Source organism: Oryctolagus cuniculus, chromosome 10 (assembly GCF_964237555.1).
Source record: "Oryctolagus cuniculus chromosome 10, mOryCun1.1, whole genome shotgun sequence".
Taxonomy (NCBI): domain Eukaryota; kingdom Metazoa; phylum Chordata; class Mammalia; order Lagomorpha; family Leporidae; genus Oryctolagus; species Oryctolagus cuniculus.
Window position 1 is genome coordinate 86876514 of NC_091441.1, and position 15220 is coordinate 86891733.

Sequence of the window (15220 nt, forward strand, 5' to 3'; positions counted from 1 at the left end):
ATTACAGAATTAAACCAGTCATATTAAGTAGAACAGACAAAAAAACTACTAAGAGGGATAATGTATTAAGTTGTTCATTAACAGTCAGGGCTATGCTGATCAAGTCACCGTTTCCCATAGTGTCCCTTTCACTTCAACAAGTTTCCTTTTTGGTGTTCAGTCAGTTGTCACCGATCAGGGAGAACATATGTCAACCAGTATTTTGATAAATGACTCTGACTAAGTCATTTGCTCTGGAACTCATTGCCCTCACTTAAAAATAAAGGCCTGAGACAAGATGGCTCCTACCTAAAATCTTTTTCAAATCTCATGGTTTCTAATACTGTGATTGGTCATTTGTTAGCAGTTTCATGGATAGAATTCTTTTAAAAAAATTTTTTTTTGAAAGGCAGAGTAACAAAGAAAAATCTTCCATCTACTGGTTCACTCCCTAAGTACCTGCAGCAGTCAGTGTTGAGCCAGGCCAAAGCCAGGAGCCACGAAATGAATCCTAGTCTCCCACAAAAGTGGTTGGGACTCAGCATTGAGCCCATCTCTCAGTCTCTCAGGTGCATTAGCAGGAAGCTGGATCAGAAGCAGAGGTGGAAGCAGAACTTGATCCTATGTGCACTGCTATGGGATGCAGGCATTCCAAGAGGAAACTTAACCCACTGTACCACAATACCCACCACAGAATTTTTTTCTTAGCTTTGTCAAATTATTATAAAATAATTCAAACAGTCCAACTACAAACAAGAATTCATTGAGCACATACAAATTGAACAGTTTTTAACATTTTGCCACATTTGCTTCCTATGTAAATATTATATGTATTATATGTACACACATAGATGCTATTTTTGAAAGCAGAAGATGTATAGTAATATCATATAACATGTAATCCTTGACAAAGATCATAAAACAAGGAAAGAAAGGGTAAAATTCAGTGAAGATATTTATAAATAACTATATAATAAATAATGTGGCATGTTCACTTCTTTTGTTCTATATTAACTAACACATACAAGGCAAAACGTGGCTTCTTTTTCTGCCTCTTAGTATAATAATCTCTAATTCCACCAGTTGTGTTGCAAATGTCAGATTTCATTCTTTCTATGGTTGAATTATATTCTGTTGTGAATATATACCACATTTTCTTTACCCGGTCATGCATTGATCAGTATCTGGGCTGATTCCATATCTTTGCTATTAGAAGCAGGGCTGCAATAAATAGGGTGTTGCAACTATCTCTTTCATATGCTGACTTCATTTCCTTTGGATATATTCCCAGAAGTGGGTCATATTGTGGGTATATGTTTCAGTTTTTTGAGGAATATCTAGTTTTCCATAATGATAGTACTGATTTGCATTCCCATGAACAGTGTATTAGGGTTCCCTGTCCTCTACATGGTTCCTAGCACTTGTTCATTTTTGGATTTTTCTTAGCAGCCATTCTAACTGGAGTGATATGCCATTGTATTTCCCTGATGGTCAGTGATGAAAAAACTGAGCATGTCTTTGTGTGTTTATTGACCCATTTGGTTAAATTAATTTGGAACATTTCTTTTGAGAAATGCCTATTCAGGTCATTTGTCCATTTCTTGACCAAGCTTTTTGTTATTTTTTTATTTCTTGAGTTCTTTGTAAATTATATATACTAATCCTTTATTACATTATGGCTTGCAAATACTGCCCCCCATTCTTTCAGCTGTCTCTTCATCCTATTTATTGTTTCCTTTAGTCTACAGAGGCTTCTGAGTTTGACAAAATCTCATTTGTCTTTTGTTTTTTTGCTTTTATTGTCGGTGCTTTGGGGATCTTTTCCAAAAAATCATTGCCAATGCCAGCGTCTTGGAGAGTTTCCCTTATGTTTCCCTCTAGCACTCCCAAAATTTCAGGTAATACGTTTAGATCTCTGATCTATTTTGAGTTAATTTTTGAATAGTATTAAAGTAGGGATCTTGCTTCAAACTACTACATTTAGAAATCCAGTTTTCCCAATGTCATTTATTGAAGAGAGTGTCCTTTCTCCAGGCAGCATTTTTAACACCTTTGTCAAAGATAAGTTGGTTGTAGATCTGTGTGTATAGCTGAAGAGAATTCTTAAAGGGCCAAATTCCAAGTGACAAAATAAATGGTGCTGACCGCCTTTGCTCTCTTGTTAGATAACAAAAGGTGAGTCCTACTGTGGTCATCACTAGGGCCTCGAGAGGTCATTTCGTCTTCCTCCCGGGTCTCCAGTCTTAAATATAAGACATACACAGCTTGTTTTATACATGGCAGTTTCATTTTGATGGAGCTGAAAGACAGCACTCAAATTAATTTCATCAAAGATGTTACTGCCAAACTGTATCATGATCCTAAATATCCTTTCCCCTTTTCTTTTCACTTGTATTTAATGAAATTCTACTTGCCCAATTTAGCAACTGCAAAGGAAAAGCCCTTGGATGTCATTCCTCATAGTTAAATAACTCTGACAGACAGTATTTATATCCCCTGCTAATTATTTTCCCCATATGATGGAGGATTTTATTCCTTAGCTGTTTCATAGATAGAAAAGCTTTTGAAAATATATAATATTTTGACCCTTAAGATAAACGATCTGTTGTGAAACTGGTGCTTTTTCTTATGAGTGTCATTCAAAATAAAATAATACATTTAGATGTGTTGTAGCAATTTACTTGCTGTTACTCAAATCTTACCCTCTAATTAGAATGAGAAATATGAAGCCTCATCAGTGGATAATTTAACAAATTCAATGTCAAGGAATTACCATATTTTGTTATTTCCTAGCACAAAGATTTGTGGGCATGGAGAAAAATGTAAGCTTCTAAAATGTAAGGTATGACTTACAACAAAGAGCTCTTAGGAGGTGAGAGTATGAGTTCAGGCTAATCAGAGGTTTTGGACAAGTTCCAAAAGGCAGATTCAAAAACGCAACTCAGTCTCCAAATCCATCTGCTTTGTGATGCAGTGGGGATAGGATGATAGAGACAACTGGTAAAACAAGAATTTTTGAAGCTCTTATAAAATGATTGTGGAGCAATAGGGATTCCAAGAAGAATTCATATGGGAATAAGAATTTCACCTCCCAGAGTCTGCGTTGTGGTGTTGCAGGGTAAGCCACCATCTGTGATGCCAGCCTCCCATATGGGCTCCAGTTTGAGTCCTGGCAGCTCTACTTCTGATCCAGCTCCCTGCTAATGCACCTAGGAAAGCAGCAGAAGATGCCCCAAGTACTTGGACCCGGGCACCTCAACCTGGCCCAGCCCTGCCACTGCAGCCATTTGAGGAGTGAACCAGCAGATGGACGATCTCAATTTCTCCCTGTCTCTCTCTCTCTCTTTAACTCTGCCTTCCAAGTAAATAAACAAATATTTTTAAAACCTTTTTTTTTATGTATTTGACAGAGTTAGTGAGAGAGACCGAGAGAAAGGTCTTCCTTCCATTGGTTCACCCTCTCCCCTCCACCCCCCGCCAAATGGCTGCCACAGCTAGAGCTACACTGATCTGAAGCCAGGAGCCTCCTGGTCTCTTATGAGGGTGCAGGGGCCCAAGCACTTGGGCCATCCTCCACTTCCTTCCTGGGCCACAGTGGAGAACTGGACTGAAAGAGGAGCAACCAGGACAAGAACCTGGTGCCCATGTGGGATGCTTGCGCCGCAGGTGGAGGATTAACCTAGTGAGCCAGGGCACTGGCCCCAAAATAAATTTTTTTTTAAATAATCTCAGCTCCAAAGTGAGAAATGTATAACTATATAAGTGGCAGAGATCTTGCTGCATTGGAATCTAAGTTTACCTTGTTCTATCATCTCTGTACCCATCATTGACTGATATGAGTATATCCTATAAGGACAGATCTTGCTACTATAACAAGTAATTCTATAGTTACAGTGGTGTAACAAAATTAAGGTTATTCATCATTCCCATCACAGTTCCATAGGGGACTTCCTGGACAGACAACCTTCTATGTAATCATTTTATCTTTTTTTTTTTTTAAGCTTTACTTATTTTGAAAGGCTGAGTTACAGAGAACCAGAGGCAGACAGACAGAGAGAGAAGTCTTCTATCCACTGGTTCACTCCCTGAATAGTGCCGCAATGGCCAGAGCTGGGTTGATCCAATGCCAGGAGCCAGGAGCTTCTTCCAGGTCTCCCACACAGGTGCAGGGGCCCAAGCATTTGGGCCATCTTCCACTGCTTTCCCAGGTCATACCGGAGAGCTAGATCAGAAGTGGAGCAGCCAGGACTCAAACCGGTGCCCATATGGGATGCTGACACTTCAGGTGGGCATTTTACCCGCTATGCCACAGCGCCAGCCCCAATCATTTTATCTTCACCTTCTGCTAGGACTTGGAGCCCTTGCATTCAGCCAGGCAGTTGGGGGAATAAGCCATAAGGAAGGCACACCTACATCTTAACTATTTTACCTGGGAAGAGACACAAGTCCACTTTTCTTCACCTTTCAATGGCCTGAACCCAGGCGTGGTCTATATTCAGGTGCCATGGAGCCATGAAAACCAAATGCAACTGTGGGCCAGGAAGAAAAGGAGACACATGTTAGGGAATGTGATGTGCCTTCTGCCAGCTTCTGTCTCTCTCTCTCTCTCTCTCTCTCTCCCTCCCTCCCTCCCTCTCTCTCTCTCCCTCCCTCTCTCTCTCTCCCTCCCTCTCTCTCTCCCTCTCCCTCTAACTTTCCCTTTCCCTCTCCCTCTCTCTCTTTCTCTCCTGCTGTCATCCTATGGCAAAATAGCTAAGATGCAGAGTAGAGTATGCTCTAGAGGCTGTGTGTTTAAACCGTTGTGTCAACCTTCTATATTTACTAGTCTGCAAAATGGTAATCCCCAAAGTATCTTCTCATAGCATTGTTGTGAATATTAAATAAATGATGGCCTGCAATGAACGTAGAATATACCTGAAGTTAATTACTTCTCGGTATCTGTGCCAGTTGGACTCCTAGTTCAAAGCAAACTATCTTGCTGACTTAGGTAAAAGAGAATTGATGAAGGGGACCAGAAAGACTGCAGACAAAGAAGGGCAAAAAGACAAAAAGCAAGCAGCCTCTAGAGAGCGTGGCTTCTGGAACTCAGAGCAGTTACTCCAGGAGATCTGGAAGTCACTTCTGCTGCATTCCTCCAAATGCCTCCGCACCCAGGGACACTCAATCAAACTCCAAGTTCCATAGAGCCTATTCAGTTAGTCGAGCTGAAGTCAGTTGTGTGCCTCAAATTTGCAAAGTGTAGACAAGGAGAATTTAGCTCGACTTGTTCCCTAACTCCCAAGGATGCACACAGTGATGCATTCCTAAGAAAATAAAATGTTTGAATGCTGGACACCCTCCTGCCAAAAAAATAAAACAAAAAGAAACCACTATCCATTATATGATCCCTCTCCCCATCCATCCACTCACCCATTTATCCATTCATCCATCCACAAAGACCTAGATACATACATATTTCTCAATAAACAGATCACCAGAATTAATTCATGTTCTTTATATCCAAGTGCCCATAAAATTGAATCTTTCCAAGACAGCATTTATGGACCTAATTCTCCCCAAGGCTTTTGTCTCACTGGGCAGTGGATGAAAAATATTACAGCCTGAAAAGAATTGACTTGAAAGAATTAGGGTCCTTGCCTAAATGCCCAACATAGCACAAAAGAGTGGCTGCCGCCTCAGGGTGAACAGAACGCTGTGTTTCACAAGGCATGATATTTATTATGATGGTGGGACAAAATGGCCTTGGCCAGATCTTAAATTAATTATGCATCTAAGGCAAGAATGCTGCTTTCAAATTTAGATAAAAATTTTTATTAAAGTTAGAACATGTACAGATTCTGTTTAAAATTCCCTTTACAGAATCGAATTAGGGTTGCCATTGATACAAAGCTTCTGTTCTACCTGAGATGTATTTCACACTTTGAGCAGAATTCAGGTGTTTCTTCTGGAACTAATAGCTTCATTTAATTTACAATTTTTATGTTAGAACTGACATGCTAACAATGAAACATATTTTAAAACTCACAGTATCCTTCAGTGAAATTCTAAATGAGCCCTTAGTATCTCCAACTATAACAGCTGCCACAAAAGATTTTGTATTTTAAAGGTATTAATAGTTTTGGCATTTTAATGCTGTGTTTACAAGGAATTAAATTCAGTCACCAAAATGTGTTCTAATGCAATTATTATAGAAATTGTTTTGTGTCTGCCTCCTGGACCATAGTGGTTGAGTACAAGATGCTATACAGAGACATTTACATAAATCAATATATTTAGTCCTTGCAATAACTTAAGACAGTCTCATTGGTTCTCTATTTTATATACAGAGAAATTGCAACTTGGAACACAAATTGCTTACCGAACTTTACACATGTATAAATGGCAAGACTGGTCATCGGAACCAGCAGTCCTAGTCCAGAATTCATGCTCACCCACTACATATCCCTGTAATTCTATTCATTGCTGTCTTCCTTTGGTAGTATTAACTGATTGGCAGCCATGGTTGGCATACATGATCACATTATCTTGATTAATGTCATTAGGGTTAGACATTTTATCTAACAAAGACCATCAAGGGTAGCTTTTCTGAAAATCTGGAACTGAGATGAACAGATGGCTGTTTAGTCTGTGTCCTTAGTCTTTACAACATGAGATAAATGTAATCTGAGGAGTGTTTGGCTGGATCCATCCTCTTCATGGTGTGGGACTGAATAGCAGGACAATCTGGATGGCAGAGGGTAGAACAATCAAGAGGGCATGCTAAGATAGGCTTTGCGGCTGGCGCTGTGGCTCAATAGGCTAATCCTCCGCCTGTGGCGCCGGCACACTGGGTTCTAGTCCAGTCGGGGCGCCGGATTCTGTCCAGCTCTCTGCTGTGGCCCAGGAGTGCAGTGGAGGATGGCCCAGGTCCTTGGGCCCTGCACCCGCATGGGAGACCAGGAGGAAGCACCTGGCTCCTGGCTTCGGATCAGTGCGGTGCGCCGGCCGCAGCAGCCATTAAGGGGTGAACCAACGGAAAAGGAAGACCTTTCTCTCTGTCTCTCTCACTGTCCACTCTGCCTGTCAAAAAATAAATAAATAAATAAATAAATAACAAAAACAAACAAAAAAGATAGGCTTTGCATATTTTTAAACCATTTCTTAATTTGGTTAATGAGCATTTGGTAAAACAAGGATTTAATGACAACCTAAAGAGGAGCAGCAATGTTGGAGACATTTCTTTCCAGATTTTCATAAATACTATTATTTCAGTTCTCAAGAAAATGTGTATACTCTAATAAGTTATGCAATATGAAAAGAACATGTACCTCTTATTTACTTCACTATTATGCCAGTGATTTAGATTTCTAGCACTTTGCTTAACTTGTGTTAGCAACCCCCAAATCATCTTGTTTGTAGATTGTTCTAAATAAAGGACTGTTACTTAACTCCTCATTTTCTCTTAGGGACCATTTGAAAAACATTTTCTCTTTCTATGTTATAGAATTTTGTGAATGGCTTCTAATCCATTATAAATTATGTTTAAATATTGTAAACATTAAGTCAACTAAATTCTACCTATGTTCCTGTTGGCTTCCCTGTAGTACTTAAGATACTTAGGATATCTGCTGTTAGGGGGCAGACATTCAGCTTAGCAGCTAAGATTCCATGAGACACCTATGTCCCATATGAGAAACCTTGAGTGTTCACCTTGCTCTGGCTCCTGTCTCTAGCTCGCTGTCAGTACAGATCTTGGAAAATATTGGTGATGGCTCAAGTAATTGATTTTTCTGTTACCCATTTGAGAGACAGACCTGGATTATCCCAGCTCCCACCTATTATGGGCATCTAGGGAGTAAACCACCAAATGGGAATTTCTTCATCTCTTTTTCTCTCTTCTTCTCTCTCTCTCTCTTTCTCTCTCAAAATAAAAATAAAACATTTTTTCAAAGATAGCTGAAGTTTGCAACCCCAAATGCCCTAACCCTGTAAGAAAGGAGGAAGAGATTTAGTATTTCCTAGACATTCACATAAGTTTATTTTAATTATCATGGTATTTCTACATGAGAGTATCAAGTTCAAAATATTAACTGGTTAGGAGAAGTTAAGATTTCAATTCTGATTTCCTGAATTCAAGAACCCAAGATTTTTCTCTTCCATTAGATACCCTATCTCAGAATTGAGAGAAAAATGGAAAAATCTCAGAAATATTGCTCAAAACTGAACTTCACATCTGTGAATTATCAGAGTAAAAATAAAATGTAACAGTTGCTTGTTTCTGAAATATATCATTTCCCCTCTAAAGCATTGACTAATCAGTGCCTATTTCCTTGCAATTCTATGTGCACAAGGATTACAGAAATGGATGGAGTTACTGTCATAGCATGCTCAAAGCAGAACAAAGGACAAGGGCCATCCTCTTGAAAATGCAGGCAATGGACAAGAGACAAACAAAACATGAAGTAAAGAAGGCAGTACCTGCAAAATTACAGTGCTTAGGCCAAAAGGAAGAGATTCAGACTAAGTTAGGAAATAAATGCTTATGGTCGTTCTGAGAGACAGGGATGTTGGGAAATGAACCCTGGTGCATCTCAGAGAGGTGAGAGCAGAAGCCGAAGCAACTTGAGAGACCTCACACTGCTGGCTCACCTACATGTTTACTAGCCTGTTTTTTTTTTTTAATCCCTTGTATCTTCTACTACCTATAGCTTCTGCTTTTTGTTTGTTTGTTTGTTTTTCCATTTAAGCCCATGCATGTTTAGTTTCCCCTACACACATATGGTCCTCATGGCCCTGGTTTCAACTTCTCCTGGGACCATTGGCAACCTGGTTGCCTCCACGTCAAAGTCCTGGCACTGGAATTGCTCTGTGTCAACTATCCTTTAGTTGGGCAGAAGTGTGGTTTGTTTATTTGTGGGCTTCTGTGCTGCTCTGTTTCATATCGAGCTGCCCAGACCATGGACTGTTTGTGTGGGCCAGGCTCATCCCTGCGTGGGGATAGGAGACACAAGGTAGTGAGCGAATGGTAGGTCCAGGACACACAGTGGAAATCCCCAGGGCTTTAGTCTGTTCTTATCAGGAGCGATAGTGGGAGGGAAAGTTGTGGCCACCACCAGCATATACGTGCTCAGGTCAGGCCTTGCCTGAAGTGTTCACATATTAAGTGTTCACATATTGAGAAAACAGCAGCTAAGACAGATCCACCCTTATATTGTGCTTGACACCACTCCAAATGCTTTGCTGACATGGTCTCATGTAGTGTGAATGATGACAGTAGGCCCCCGTTTCAGAAACAGGCACCCAGACAAAGTTCTATCTGGAGATGATTCTCCATTTTGGAGATGAAAAACCTGAGGCACACAGCCCTCACTCTTAACCACTGCATAAATTACAAGGGACTAGGTGTTGAGGCTGGGGAGGTTGTGAAAGGAAGAAGGGAAGATGCCATTTAGAGAGTGGCATTGGGGGAGGTCATTGCTTGTCTTTGGTATTTCTGATGCCTGACAGGAGTTGGCTTTGTTTTCCAAAGCTCCTCAACAAACAAACAACAAGCCAACAGTGGAGGGTGTTCACCAGTGAAATGGAAATGGCAGCAGAGTGTTCAAAATTCAGGGGAAGGACCTGTCTGTGGCTAGAAATACACCGGTGGAAGTTGGAAAAAAGAATCTTTGGGCAAAGTGAAGAAGTGGGTGATGACGATGAATTCTCTCTCTCACACTCAGCATCCTTGGCTGTCACCGGGAAAGGCCGATCCAGATCCCACCTAACCTTACGTTGCAGAAAGTACCCCTCCACGAGGACTTCCCTGATTAGTCCATTATCCCTCCTTCCGTGGAATTCTTGTTGCCATTATTCTATGGCTAATACAGAATGATGTCTGGATAAAAAGAAAAAAGAAAGAACTACATGGCCAATGTCGGAGCCACTTTCTTGCAGCTTCAGCTGTGCAAGCTGGCAAAATATTAACAGTAGCCATTCGGGCAGATGCCAACATCCCAGAACAGATGTGCACCTGGGGCTTCGAAAAATCCTTGCTGCAGTGGGTACTGGCTTCCTTCTCGCCAGCGTCCTGATCTCTTTTCCCTTTGGAGAGCCCGGTCCTCAGTTCTGAGGAGGCCGGTGCACCTCTGTGGCCGGGTCAATGACCCGCCTGACTGGGTGAGTCCCCTGAGCGATCCGAGGAAAAGGAGAGCGAATGCAGCCAGGAAACAAGCTGCCAGATGCAGTGGAAGGAAATCAAAAGGCGTGAAGAGAGCAGGGCGGTCAGTGTGCAGCTGGAACTCTTCCCCTAACACAGCCTGAACGGTTAAAGGGAATTGTCTCCCTGGCACGCTCCAGTGGGGGCCTCTGTGCTCAGTGCTGCTGGCTTTCCCTCTCGGCCCTGCTAAGTGGGCATGTGCAACTCTATTCCGAATCCATTCCCATCCTCTTGGCTTCCCTTGCTGCAGATAGCCCCTGCTCTCTACCAGCTGTAATTCTTCTCTAAGAGAAATGCATCCCAGGCTTATGTTTTTCTCTTTCTTTCTCTCTCAGACTCCACAGTATTTGTTAAATGTGTTTGTGCATATGTTTTCTGGAAACAAATTCCCTGCAGAAGAATCACAGGTTTACCCTGCTTTAAATACTTGTCTATTAGTTATAAAATCAGAAAATATCAGCTGAAATATGGAGTCACTGTGTGTTTTATTAAGATCTGATTCTCTTTCTAAGCCAGGGTATATCTGTCTTTAAGGAAAAAAAAATCCACTGAGATCCAGTAAGTTGTTTTTGTTTTAAGATTTATTTATTTATTTATTTGAAAGTCAGAGTTGCAGAGAGGCAGAGGCAGAGAGAGAGACAGAGGTCTTCCACTGGTTGACTTCTCAGATAGCTGCAACAGCTGGAGCTGGGCCGATCCAAAGCCAGGAGCCAGAAGTTTCCTCCAGGTCTCCCATGTGGGTACAGGGGCCCAAAGACTTGGGCCATCTTCTACTGCTTTCCCAGGCCATAGCAGAGAGCTGGATCAGAAGAGCAGCAGCTGGGACTTGAACCGGCGCTCATATGGGATGCCGGCACAGCAGCCAGCAGCTTTTTCCACTGTGCCACAGCACAGGCCCCAAGTTTTGTTTCTGTTTTTGTTTTTTTAAATAACACAATGGCATTCTTTTTAGGGGAAAATTATTATTTTGCTTAAAAAATAAACACATGAGTACATGTCTTTTCTTTATCCAGCCCAGGATTTCTCAGGCTCAGCACTATCAATGCTGAGAACCAGAGAACTCTTGTTGCAAGGGACTGTCCAATGCATGGCTGAGTGTTTATCAGCATCTTAGACTTTACTCAGGAGAAGTCAGTCCCCACTTCCCTCCTGGCTGACATGAAACAAAGAGTATCTCTAGACATTGCCAAATGCCTTCAAGGGGACAAAATTGCTCTTCATAGAGGCCTAGTGAAAAGGCATAGGCTCTCTCACAGCAGATACCTAATTTTTGGGTTTGAGTGTCAGCAGCCAAGGGTGAGGCCTGGCGCTGTGGCATAGCAGGCAAAGCTGCCACCTGCAGGGCCAGCATCCCATATGGCCACCGGTTTGAGTTCCCACTGCTCCACTTCCAATCCAGCTCCCTGCTAAGGCACCCGGGGAAGCAGCGGAAGATGATCCAAGTTGTTGGGCCCCTTGCACCCATGTAGAAGACCTGGAAAAACTCCTGGCTCCTGTCTTCGGATCGGCCTAGCTCAGGCTGTCATGGCCATTTGAGTGTGAACCAGTGGATAGAAGACCTCAAGTTCTGTCTCTCCATTTCTCTGTAATTCTACTTTTCAGATAAATAAATAAATCTTAAAAAAAAAAAAAAACAGCCAAGGGTGTTTCCTATTGCCTTCAGGAAAAGGTACAGTTTACCTACTTGGCCATCTTGGCAAACATGGTCTGGCCTCAGCTTCCCAGTAAGTTTGGATCTTCATCTATGTGTCCCTGCTCTCTCCTCCAGCCAGCTCCCTGCTGCCATGGAGTTGAAGACAAGCTGGTACCTCCCTATGGAATAATCTGGTCTTTGTTGCAAACTCACCCCTCTTCAGCTTTCACAGATCACTAAGTGCCACTTCCTTAGAAAAGTGACAGTGACCTGTTCCCTCAAGGGTTTGTGTCCCCTATGCAGCCACTCTCCATAGTTGATGTCTCTCCTGCTTTCATCTGGGTTGAAACTGTTTGAGAAATCTCTCTCTTCCCCATGATGCTGTGTAATCCTGGAGAGCAGGGCCCAGGTTTGTTTTGCTCTTTGATGCTCATTTTCTCGCCATTGTTGCCTGGCATTGTACACACTTCCTGGATCACCCTGGATACAGAGTATTTGAACAATGGATGCATGAACAAGTGGCTCAAGGGACTGTTTCCTAACAGGCTGTATCAGATATCTTACTCTTTTGTTCCTGTAGGAGAAGAGCTTTGTTCCTGTAGGTGCAGCTGTAACAAAAGACATGCTTTTATTTTAAAATCTTGATTTAGTTTTATTTTCTATTCAACTTTTATTTAATAAGTATAAATCTCCAAAATACATCTTTTGAATTATAACAGCTTTTCCCCCTATAACCTCCCTCCCACCCGCAACCATCCCATCGCTCACTCTCTCTCCCATCCCATTCTTCATCAAGATTCAGTTTTAATTATCTTTATATACAGAGGATCTACTTAGTATTTACTAAGTAAAGATTTCAACAGACTACACCCACAAAGAGACACAAAGTATAGAGTACTGTTTCAGTAGTAGTTTTACCGATAATTGGCATAGTACAATACATTAAGGACAGTGGTCCTATGTGGGGAGCAGGTGCAGAGTGACTCCTGCTGTTGATTTAACAATTGACACTCTTACTTATGATGTCAGTAATCACCCTAGGCTCTTGTCATGAGTTGCCAAGGTTATGGAAGCCTCTTGAGTTCACCTACTCCGACCTTATTTAGACAAGGCCATATTCAAATTGGAAGTTCTCTCCTCCCTTCAGAGAAAGGTACTGCCTTCTTTGATGGCCTGTTCTTTCCACTGGGATCTCACAGAGATCTTTCATTTAGATCATTTTTTTTGCCACAGTGTCTTGGTTTTCCATGCCTAAAATACTCTCATGGGCTCTTTAGCCAGATCCAAATGCCTTGAGGGCTGATTCTGAGGCCAGAGTGTTGTTTAGGGCTTTTGCCATTCTATGAGTCTGATGTGTATCCTGCTTCCCATGTAGGATCATTCTCTCATTTTTAATTCTATCAAGTATTTGCAGACACTGGTCTTATTTATGTAATCCCTTTGACATTTAATCCTATCTTTTTGATCAATTATGAACTGAAACTGATCACTTTAACAAGTAAGATGGCATTGTAATTTTTTTATTCAATTCTTTTGATTTCTTCTCTAATTTTAATTATTTCTCTTCTCCTACTAATTTTGGATCTGGTTTGCTGTAGTTTTTCTAGATCCTACCTGTAGCTCACTTGTTTGGTGCCTTTCCAATTTCTTAATGTAGGCACCTATTGTTATAAACATTCCTCTTAACACTGCTTTTTCTGTATCCCATAAGTTTTGATATCTTGTGTTGTTATCCTCATTTACTTCCAAAAAGTTTTTGATAGCTCTTTTTATTTCTTCTATGACCCACTGTTCATTCAGGAGCATGTTGTTCAGTCGCCATGTGTTTGCATATGCTCTAGGGATTCATGAGTTACTAGTTTCCAGCTTCATTCCATTGTGGTCAGAGAAGATGCACAGTATGATTTCAATTCTTCTGAATTTTCTGAGACTTGCTTTATGGCCTAGTATGTGGTCAACCCTAGAGTAGGTTCCATGTACTGCTGAGAAGAATGTGTATTCTTTAAGTGTAGGATGAGAAGTTCTGCAGGTATCTGTTAGATCCATTTGGACTGTAGTGTTGATTATCTGCTGTTTCCTTGTTGATCTTCTGTCCAGTTGATCTGTCATTGCTGAAAATGGTGTATTGAAGTCCCCCAGTACTATTGTATTGGAGTCTAAGTCTCCTTTTAAGTCCCTTAACATATCTTTTAAATAAACTGGTGCCCTGTAATTAGGTGCATATACATTGATAATCGTTATATCTTCCTGTTGAATTGATCCCTTAATCATTATATAGTGCCCCTCTTTGTCTCTTTCAACAGTTTTTGTGTTAAAGTTTATTTTGTCTGATATCAAGATGGCTATGCCAGCTCTTTTTTGGTTTCTGTTGGCACAGAATATCTTTTCCAAATGTTTCACTCTCAGTCTGCATACATCTTTGTTGGAAAGATGTGTTTCTTGTAAGCAGCAAATAGATAGGTTTTGTTTTTTAATCACTTCAGCCAGTTTGTGTCTTTTAGCTGGAGAGTTGAGGCCATTTACGTTCAATGTGACTCGATAAGTAGTGATTTTGCCCTGCCATTTTTCCAAAGATATTTTCTAATATATCTTTGAACTTCCTGTGATCTTTTACTGAAAGATTTTCTTCCTTTACCTTCTTTCATATTGATGGGTGTGTTTCTGTGTTTCTGTGTGTAACACATCTTTAAGCATCTTTTGCAGGCTTGACAAGTGGTGACAAATTCTTTCAATTTCTGTTTGCTATGAAAGGTCTTTATTTCACCCTCATTCACAAATGAGAGCTTTGCAGGATATAATATTCTGGGCTGGCAGTTTTTTTCTCTTAGTACCTGGGTTATATCTCTCCATTCCTTCCTAGCCTGTAGGGTTTCTAATGAGAAGTCTGCTGTGAGTCTAATTGGAGATGCTCTGAGAGTAATCTGACGTTTCTCTCTTGCACATTTTAGAATCTTTTCTTTATGTTTCACTGTATGAGTTTGATTAAAATGTGCCATGGTGAGGATCTCTTTTGGTCATGTTTATTGGGGGTTCTATGTGCTTCCTGTACTTGGATGCCTCTTTCCTTCTCCAAACCCGGGAAGTTTTCTGCTAGTATCTCACTAAAAAGGCCTCTAATCCTTTCTTTCTCTCCATGCCTTCAGGAACTCCTAGAACCTGAATGTTGGGATTTTAATAGTATCCTGTAGATTCCTGACAATATTTTTCAGATTTCTAATTTCCTCTTCTTTTCTTTGGTTTGACTGTATACTTTCCTGTGCTCTGTTTTCTAAGTCCGATATTCTCTCTTCTACCTAACTTGATTCTGTTTTTAAGGCTCTCAAATGTGTTTTTCATTTGTTCTATTGACTTCTTCATTTCATTTTGGTTTCTCTTCAATATCTCAATTTCATGTTCTACTAAATTCTTCATTTCATTTTGATTCCTCCTTA

At 40.9% G+C, this 15220-nt stretch overlaps 1 long non-coding RNA gene across 1 annotated transcript in view; it reads right to left on the reverse strand.

The window, feature by feature from the left end:
* LOC103349245 (uncharacterized) overlaps window positions 1-12300 on the reverse strand; it is a 35554-nt gene extending 23254 nt beyond the window's left edge. Inside the window, exons 1-2 of the long non-coding RNA XR_007921556.2 lie at window positions 12003-12300; window positions 4409-4508 (exon numbers count right to left, since the gene is read on the reverse strand). This is a non-coding gene — a long non-coding RNA (uncharacterized lncRNA). The remainder of the gene's footprint in view (window positions 1-4408; window positions 4509-12002) is intronic.
* Window positions 12301-15220: the final 2920 nt, after the last annotated feature.